This window comes from Lagopus leucura, unplaced genomic scaffold (genome assembly GCF_019238085.1).
Source record: "Lagopus leucura isolate 7727_CA_CO unplaced genomic scaffold, USGS_WTPT01 Super-Scaffold_100159, whole genome shotgun sequence".
Classification (NCBI taxonomy): domain Eukaryota; kingdom Metazoa; phylum Chordata; class Aves; order Galliformes; family Phasianidae; genus Lagopus; species Lagopus leucura.
Window position 1 is genome coordinate 16,554,634 of NW_024962335.1, and position 9,683 is coordinate 16,564,316.

General features: G+C 42.8%; 1 protein-coding gene and 1 long non-coding RNA gene across 5 annotated transcripts in view; one reads left to right on the forward strand and one right to left on the reverse strand.

Moving 5' to 3' along the window:
• The window catches only part of TXNRD1 (thioredoxin reductase 1), a 28,442-nt gene extending 26,356 nt beyond the window's left edge, over positions 1-2,086 (reverse strand). The window contains exon 1 of one of the 2 annotated variants that reach the window (XM_042890479.1): positions 1,986-2,086. The gene's annotated coding sequence lies outside the window, so the exon portion shown is untranslated. Of the gene's footprint in view, positions 1-1,439; positions 1,590-1,985 lie in introns of those variants that run through there. The other variant, XM_042890478.1, reaches the window with a different exon arrangement.
• On the forward strand, positions 251-2,515 carry LOC122190466. 3 transcript variants are annotated; one of them, XR_006182135.1, is made up of 2 exons: positions 251-363; positions 1,404-2,515. It is a non-coding gene; the product is annotated as an uncharacterized LOC122190466 (long non-coding RNA). The 3 variants fall into 3 exon arrangements; XR_006182133.1 differs by having other exon boundaries at positions 2,095-2,515; XR_006182136.1 differs by lacking the exon at positions 251-363 and having other exon boundaries at positions 370-1,504; positions 2,095-2,515.
• The last annotated feature ends 7,168 nt before the right edge of the window (positions 2,516-9,683 follow it).

Consider the following 9,683-nt stretch of genomic DNA (forward strand, 5'->3'; position numbering starts at 1 on the left):
TCAGCCTAAAAGGAAAGTGGTGATTTTACTTTTGTCACACAGAAAGTGACTTTTTAATGCTGCTGTGCCACTGTTTCCCCACCTCTCCCCTTTTTTTTTTTTTTTTTCCCTTTTATTTTATTTATTTTGCCCAATCTAATACACTTTACAAAGGAATTGAATGGTTTTGATTCTGCTTTTTCAATTAGTTCCTCTGGGAACTTCAATTTAATATATCATTGTTGTTTTTTTGTTTTTTTTTTTCAGGCAGCCCCCTGCTCCTTCCTCCAGATTATTTCTACCTTGAAATCTTCTAAATAAGTGTTTTCAAGAGTCTGGAACAGACCTGTGCCTGCTCACTGGTCACATCTGATTTACGACCAGGTAAGGGTAAAATGTGTTAGATGCAAGGAAAAAAAAAAAAAGACATTTGATTTGACACAAAAAAAGAAATCTGATGGATGATTGGAAGCCACTATCAGCTCTGCTTTTCTCCACATGCCTCTGGGTTACGCTAAGCCTAAGTTCCAAGAAATGGGTCAGAACACGCTTGTTTGTGCTTGACCACACACATACTTTGCACGGCGCAATCATCATTAATTAGCAAACTGACACGTGTGCATACCTGGACAGACAGCCATCCTGAGCGTGCATGCATCCTTTGGGCAGGGAGCCCACAGATCTGCAAAGCATTCATCCAAACACACATACACACAAACTCTGTCCCTGAAAACTGAACAGTACCGATGTCTCAGTTGTCCTCTGCAACTTGGAGATAAAAGTCCTCCGGCTGATGTTGGCAAAGGAGTCAGAGATCCACAAAGAGCAGTTGTTATGCAATAGTTAATAGTAATATTAGTGATGGATAACTCTTGGCCTATTTTAGCCTGAAGAAAGAATCTGGGAGTTCACGTGTGTATACACACATACTTGGGAAAAACAAGAGCATGGGTTTGAACAGCGGTCACAGCCTGCACAAAGGAGGGCTTTCTGCCCGATACATTATCAAAGCTGCAGTCCTGTGGCTTCCTAAAGCAACTGAAGTCTTATATTTTATTCTTACAACAAGTTTAAACAGTCTCAGGAATGTTCATGTAAAACTACATCTTAAATCAGATAAAAATCAAGTAGTTAGACAACAAAGGCATTTATATAAGCAACACTATCTTCAGGTAGATCTCTGCTAAAGGTTCACAGCTTTAGCAATACCCAAACCCATAACCTCTGGCAGGATCTTGAAAGCCTTCTGGCTGCAGGTTGTTAGGCCAGGGGCCTCTCCCTGTCTAGTCTGGGCAATCTGCCACAGCCAGAATGACAAAGCAAAAAATGCTTTTGTATCATGTGCTCGCTCTCCATAAGATTCCATCCATTAATGGCAATTACCATAACCCCCTGCTGGCGAATCGATACTTTCCTGGAATCAGTTTGCATGTACCGTCTCTCAGACTAAGGCTGCTCACCTGGATCAGTGAGCTGCTCCAAGCAGTCCTCAGAGATGCAACACTCAGGACAGCTCTCTTTGCTGGTAAGCATCAACATTCACTTTAGCTGCTGCAGGAAGATCCAGCCAGGTTCCAAACCTGCACTTCCTTCTCAGCAACTTTCAATAGCCCCAATCTAGGCAGTGACTATCACACGCCACCTCCCTGCTACTGCCAAGCACTCCTTCACGTGGGTTGAACAGAGCCAACAAACTGTCACAAGGGGTAAGGCTCTTCCACCAGGCTGATTTTAGTTCCTCCTGACGAAATACCCTGTGTATGTACTTAGCACCAGTGCCCTGACCCAGGAGAAAAGAACACATGGATGGTTTTTGACTGGGCTGACCCTTCCCTCTGCTCACAGGAGGTATGCCACCAGTAGCACAGCTGGTACAGGGGAGATGGCATATCCACACTAACTAGTGCAGAGGAAGAGCAGGCAGTAAGATCTCTCTCACCAGCGTCAAGCTGCCAGATTTGCTCAGGAGACTGTTAAATCAGCAGAGAAAACTTTTTAGCATTTACCTGAATCCATTTCTGAAGCAGACTACATTATCAGGCCTCGCTGCCACTTGTGCAGAGAAAAAAAAAAGGAATAACTGTGGTGTTTTAAATTCATATCCTTCCTTATCAGGAGAGAGCTTCCTCATGCACCAAAGTCCGCGCTGGTCCTGAGGCCTGGCCTCTGAACTTTAGACCCGGGTAACTCCTGGCGGGGGGGTGCGAAAAAAGGCATGGCTGCTTTCAGAGGCCTTGACCACAGGGGCAACTGGCAAGCCCTGCAGAACAACCTGTTCATGTGCAGAAATGCTCCAGGATAAGAACTGCCATGTTCTGCAGAAGAACACACCAAGGGATCGAATCATACATGGTGGGATATGCAAGCTCCAGCCCTTAGCTGCTCACCAGGAAGGGGCTGAAGGCTCTGCAAGGCAAAGCTGTGCTCTGATTTAGCTTGGTTCCAAATGCCACACAGCAAGACATAATTAAAAGGAAAGAACTCCGCAATGTTTTTGTGACAAAATAATATAATTAAAAAATAGCTGTCTTCGGTAGTTTGGAAGATGCCTCTAATTACGTAGTGCTTGTAAACAGGCTTGTGACTTGCCTTACAGTTTGTCCTCAGGCATCTGAGGAATGCTAAGTATTTCATGTGATGATGAAGGTTTATCTTATGCGTCTGCTTTTTGGTGGAGAAAGTTTCAGGTTTTCCTTCTCCTGTTTATGCTTAAATCATAGAATCATAGAGCCATTAAGGTTGGAAAAAACCACTAAGATCACCTAGTCCAACCATCAACCCATCTCCACCATGCCCACTAACCAGCTTGTTGCTGCCCTTCCAACACTGGTCACCACGTCCCCACTTGCATAAGCTCAGATACTTGGAAGCAATGGGCAACCATTACGTTATCCAGGTTACAACCATAAACAAGTGCTGAGAGGCTGTCCTGCTATCAGCTGAACTAACAGCACTGGGAAGGAATGGAAATGCGGGACAGAAGGTACAAAAGGATGAAAACCTATAAAGCTTGCCTTACCCCAGAGGAATCAATGCACCCATGCTTTTGAGACATTCAGGATCAGTGGGTGAGAAATTAAAAAACGATACATAGAAGCTTTTTCTTGTTGAGTCAATCACCTAAGTGAAATCCTCAGCTTACCTCACGCTTTGATTTTTTACTGTGGCAGACAGCAGCCTTACAGCTAATTAAAGGAAAAAAGTGAGCTGACTTGAGCAGATGTGTCAGGGCCCGCATACAAGGCTGCATACGCTTTGCTCTGGTGATTCTGGCTCCAACCAGGGCTACCTTTGACAGGGTAAACTAGCAGCCTGTGGCTATTCTCATTCCTTCCAAGGGCTGACTCAGCACCTGACTGCCTTGCCAGAGGATGCTGAAAGATAGCTTAGAGGCGCATTCAACTCCTCATCTGAGCACTGCCAAAGTCTGATCCCACAATAAGCCAGGAATGTTAAGACAGACCCACCTGACATTATTTATATACTCAGAATTCAGTGCTCGCTGACAAGCAGTGTAATCACATCAGAGATACTGACATCTGATGAGTGCTACTACTGAAGGCTAGCATATACAAACCTCAGAATCCTGCTGCCTGTGTATAAGACCAAGATCTATGTTACACCCAAATGTAATGCCTCTAGCTTTTTCTCTGAAATTACCCTTAGGTATATGGAAAGCACAAGTGATCACTCCACAGAAATTACACAGTTCAAGACCTCTACTTTCCACCCTAAATGTTAAATATTAACAAATAAGCAAACCACATCAGTGCAGCTTTCACGACTACATACATTAGCAGAAGCTTGCAAAAGCTGCACATCCATGGATTCTAATTTTAGCCTGCAAGGAAAATATTCCACAGCGAGTGGCAAACAAAAAGGTTTCACCAACATCACAAAAACACAGACCTTCCCTTGGGCTGAAGGTCTGTTGTGTAGGTTTTGGTTTTTTTTTCCCCTCAGAAGAATTCCACTACCTGCATACGTAAGCATTGAGGAAGGCAAAAGGGAGAAAAGACTGAACTGTGCACTCTGCCTTGCTTATCTGTTCACTCTAGTTCAAGTGAAAACCAAGGAACTTCCAGGTATTTGAATAGCTCTCTCACCTGCAGAGTACATAAGCAGTAGCAGACTGAACAGTGACATCACCTCCAGCCTTTTTCTTTGTTCATGGGTCTATTTTGTTACCTACTGACCTCCCATGCCTGCACTGTTCATGTAACACAAAGCAACGACATACATGTAAGCCTAGAAAACAGCTCCTCTCCTGTTTGTGACTTACTCAAAACATTGCTGAAATATCTATGCAATGACTCTGATAGGAAACATCTCACTGGTTGGTAGAAGTTTTCTTGGCTTTATGTCAAGAAAACTTTAACCTCATCAGAGAGACTCACTTCCTTACATAATTGTATTTCTGCTTTGCAACCGCTGGCTATTGATTGATCTGGATATCAGACCCAAGCCAGCTCCAACATCATCAAAAGACTGAGCTGTGTGACCCGGCCCAATGATGTTCGTCTGTGTGCTCATTTCCTTGATCTACCTAAGGTCAAGAACAAACAAGAACAGGGCATTTTGTACAAAGCTGTGTTCTGACTCACTCTTAACATCCCAAACCACCAAGCTTCATTACTGACAAACAGGAGAATGAAGCTCATTTTCCTGAGGAATCTGAGTCTTAGTTATGTTATCACTTGTATCTCTCAATATGCTATTTTAAAGTGCTTTTGTTCCACTGGTATTCTTCTTAACCTGCTTTTCATATCTAAGAGCCTAAGACATCTTCCATTTAAATAGAGCCTAGCTTGAATGGGATCACCATCAAACATAATGTGGAATAACACAACTACAAGTGGGGTACATGAACAGAAACTGGGGCTTTTCTTTGCCTCAGATTTCTGTTAATTAATACTCTAGTCTTAGTGTTACTGCAAAATACTTATCTTTATGAAAGCATAAATTCTTTTTTTTCCATTAATATTTACTTTAATCCATTAATCCATTAATATTTACTGTGATTTGAGCAGGGGAGGAAAAAAAAAAAAAAAAAAAAAAGGGCATTTAAAAGCATTTTCCTAAGTGGGAAAGCATGTCAATATAAATTTTCTTCTGAGAGCTTTTCAGCTTGTTAAGTTCTCTAAGCCAAAGGAGAAAACATCATTCCCAGCAATCAAATGCAATTAACGTATGAAAAAGGTAGAAAATAACAGCTTCACAGCTCTGTTTTCTCAAAGGACAAGAAAAGCGTACTAAGAAATTGTAAACAAACCCATCCACAGCAGAGTAGGAATTACAAACCCAAGACAAGCCACTGAAGATACACTGGCAGAGGGATGACGAATGCCACACCAAACGAAAACGTCTTCAAGTGACATCTCTCCCAGGGCCCAGTTCAACACTCCATTCATCTCTGGAAAGCCCTCACTCAAATGAGTGCCCAAAGTGACAAAATTCTCCCCTTTCAGCTCCATTTTCTTATGAGAGTCTGGGGACTGACTCAACAAAAGCCTTCAGTCTGAGAAGTCTTAGGAGACATGTACTTGCTATTAAAATGAAGGAACTTGAAAGCCCACTCCACCAAGATCCAGGCTTTCACACAGCCTTTCCCATCAGTTCTCACACCACCAAAGCCTGTAGCAATATAAGGCAATTGCTACTTGTCCTAGAAAGTCTTCAGCCTTCTTATGTAACTGTTTACAGCAAACCATATAGGATTTAGTGAGGTTGCTCTAATTAGCATTAATAAGGATGTCTTCCATGAGTATAACATCACATGTTAACCTCAAATATTTCTAGAGCACCTACAATGCAAACTATTGCCTGAAACAGAGCAAGCTGAATAAACTAAACAGAAGTAAACTTCAGACTCTCTCTTCCTCAGTAAAAAGGCAAGTAATGCTCAGTTAATTACCTATCTTTACTCTTGCCACTTCCATTCTATTTAATTGTGAGCAAAATTAACTACGTCATGAAAAACAAAGCTTCTCTGGCTTTGGAACTGTAGTAAAACCTGTAAGATCTCATATACAGATTTATTTACAATCTTCATGGAAAACATAACCTTGTAGCAACAACAATTTTTACCATGCAGTTTTATCTATTCCCTTTGAAAGTCACTGTCGCTTTTGCATTTACACATGGTAGTACAGTACTTTGTCTAATCCAAATCAAAAGAAAGAAGGCTAATTTTTGGTGTGACTACCCGTGGGCACATCATCCCCCCTGCCATACCGGCTCACCCTTCCTTTGAGACAACCTGAAATAACTGAGCTTCCTCATTTTTTTCTTGTCATTCCTGTGGTCAACTCAAACCTTCGTCTACTACAAACTGTGATTAATACTCTCGCGCTAGAGGAGGAAGAACCACCAGCCATGCTTTAGCAAGTGTGAGACCTGAGGCACAGGGAGGTGAAACAGTGTTCAGTGGGATTTGAAACAGAATCTCCTGGTACTGTACCACCATTAGGCCATACTGCTGCCAGCCACGCCTTTATTGTCTCTATCACAATGAAGTCATTTATTCATTCTCACATTCCTCTTTCTAGCTAGGCTTACATTTGAGTCACATAGAACATTAAAAAAAAAAAAAAAAAAAGGAGGAAAACATCTCACCCAGAATCTTATTTCTTTCTTTGTGCCGAACAAGTCAGTGTTAAAAGGGAACAAGGTTAAAAGAAAACAAGGTTTTTGAGATGGTCTCCCAGAATGTAAAAGAAGTTTAATGCTGGTACCACACTGTGAAAAGTAGTTAAGCTTGAATGTTTGAGATACTTTTTTGGTTTTAATCCAAGCAGGACTATTTTAAGAGGGGGGGAATGTGTTTATTTTAGGCCTGAGAAATCAGTTTTTCAGCCTTGAGAAACAGAAGAATTCAGGTGTAACCACTGATTCCTGCTTCTAGCAACTCAGCAAACAGTTTCAGCAGTTGTACAAGCTAATCAAAACACCCCATCCCTGCAGATCACTGCCCTCAAACGTCCTTGCTATGTAACTAATACCACAAATCTGAGGCATACAGATTCAGACAAAAGTCTAACTGGAAATGGTTGTGAAAGATGGGTGGAAAACAAACAGTTCACTTTTGTGAAGTGAGACACAATGTAGAGAAATGTGCTTGCTTTGTGTCAGGCTATGCATGCAGTGGTGGAGCTGAGGAAGTAGAGAGCTTCCTTACTGCCACAGCTGGGACACTGTGCCAAATAATACTTTCTTCTCTGAATAATTACCTCTACACATCAAACTGGCATGCTTGCTATTGCAGAACATGAAATAGGAGGACATCTCGGTTTACTACTAAAAACCATTTCTAAATTCTTGAAGAAAAGCTTAGGACTACACTATAACAGGCTCCTATTGTTTTCTATCCCACACCAAGTAGTAAAACCAATGGGTGAAAGTGACACATGCCATTAGAAGGGAAACAAAATCTAATCTTCAGACACCTGGTTAAGATTCTAATAGCAGGAAACAGAACTGCAAAGGGAGGAAGTATGCAAATAGAAGTGCTGGGTCAGATAGCACTGGGACAGCCAACAACAGCAGGGATCACAGAGGGTTTAACATAGATGAGCCCAACTACAGTATCAATATAAGGTGTAGGGGCTACATGCAGGAATGACAACATGGTAAGGAAAGCAACATCTGTGAGCTTTCTGAAAAAAAAAAAATGGAAAGAAAACCAAGCTGAAGGTGAGGAAACATTCAATACTCTGAGCAGATTCTCTTCTTAGAGAAGTCTTCTGTCTTCCTGGCATGAAGGTGAGGAACATCACCAGGAAACTACCTACCCTGGGGTACAGCTGACAGACCACAACCCCTTACTGCTTTTCCATATAAGTAGAGATGATGCAGCTACACATGAGTCAAGGGCAATCAAAACGGATTTCAGGGCCTTGGGATGATGGCTAAAGGAACTGAATGTTCTGATCATCTTTTTTTCCTCTGCCTCCTGTATCGTGTAAGGACACAGATAAACAACAAAGGATCACTTCTTCTTATCACAGGCTTTGTGGCTGGTGCTGTCACCAGAACTTGTTGGGGTTTTTTCTGACAATTATCCTACATGGTACCGGGTTTGTGGGCACCAGATGAGGTTAGCCTTTCTCAAAGGAGAACGGTCCTTGAGGAAAAGCTAGCGGGGTTCATTGGAAGGGCTTTGAACTAGGTGTGAAGGGGGACAGGGGATATAGTAAGCCTTCCTGTGATAAGGTGTGGGGATGGCATAGTTGTATTAGAGGAACAGGGTGCTGGCAGAGGCCTCAAAGGACCCGCTGCCTTGAGATGTGCTTCCAACACTTCAGCATGTACAGAACTCTATGATGATGAAGCAGCGACTGCTGGAGCAAGAGGAGAAGGCAATGGGAAATACCCAGAAGGAACTAAGGAGTTATCCTTTAAGAAAGTGACAAGATCAGCTGCCCAGCTGAAGTGCCTCTACACCAATAAACACAGCCTGGGAAACAAACAGGAGGAGCTGGATGCTACTGCGCTGCTTGGAAACCATAATATAGTTGTCCCCATCAAAACCTGATGGGATGATTCCCATGACAGGAGCATGGCTATCAATGGCTGCAAACTGTTCAGAAGTGACAAGTGAGGAAGGAGCGGTGGGAATGTTGCTATCTACACCGGGAAAGGAATGGAATGTGAAGAGCTGTCCCTAAAGAACAGACACGAGCAAGTTGAAAGCCTACGGGTGACAGAGACCAAGGAAGCAAAGGGAGCCTTGTGACTGGTGACTACTACAGGCTGCCAGATCAGTCAGAGCCTGTCAGTGAGGCCTTCTACCTCCAGCTGCAGGAAGAGTCGTGATCACAAGTGCTTGTCCTTCTGGGGAACTTCAACCACCCGGACATCTGCTGGAAAAATAGCACAGCCAGCTGTAGACAATCCAGGAGGCTCCTGGAATGCACTGAAGATAACTTCCTGAGTCAAGTAATTGATGGCCTCACCAGAGGGATGCAATACTGGACCTATGGCTCACCAATGTAAATGAACTGATCAGTGACATCAGAATTGGAACCAGCCTGAGCTATGGTGATCATATTGTCATTGAGTTCATACTCCAGAGGGACATGAGACAGGTGAAGAGTAAGATTAGGGAGCTAAACTTAAGGAAAGCTTAAGGAAAGCCAAGCTAATTTTCTGCTCTTTGCTTGGCTGGGGATGCCAAAAAGAACAAGAAAGGCTTTAACGGGTCCTTCAACCAGAAAAGGAAAAGTCCAGGAAGGCACACTCCCCATAGTGAGTGACATAGGCAGGCTGGTAACAACAGACAAGAAGAAGACTGAGTTACTTAACTTTTTTTTTTGCCTTAGTCTTCCTTGATAACTGCTCATCACACAGCCCTCAAATGTCTGGTTTGGTAGGAGGCAATCGGGGAAGGTAGGAAGGTAGGAGGCAATCGGTCTCTCCTACAAAGAAAAGAGAGAATCTCCTACAAAGAAAAGCAAAAATCAGGTGTGTGACCACCTGAGGAGCATCCACAAGCCTACGGGTCCTGATGAGATGCATCCCAGGAGTTGACTGATGTAGCTGTCAAGTGTATAATCAATGGATATCAAGATGTTACAATCACAAAATAAACAAGAGAGTTAGGTGAAGTGGACTATGATAACAAAGAGAATAAATGGAAGGCTTACCCTTATGCTGGGCTCACCACAAAACACCAGAAGGAGGGATCTCCAGATAAGATCCTTCCC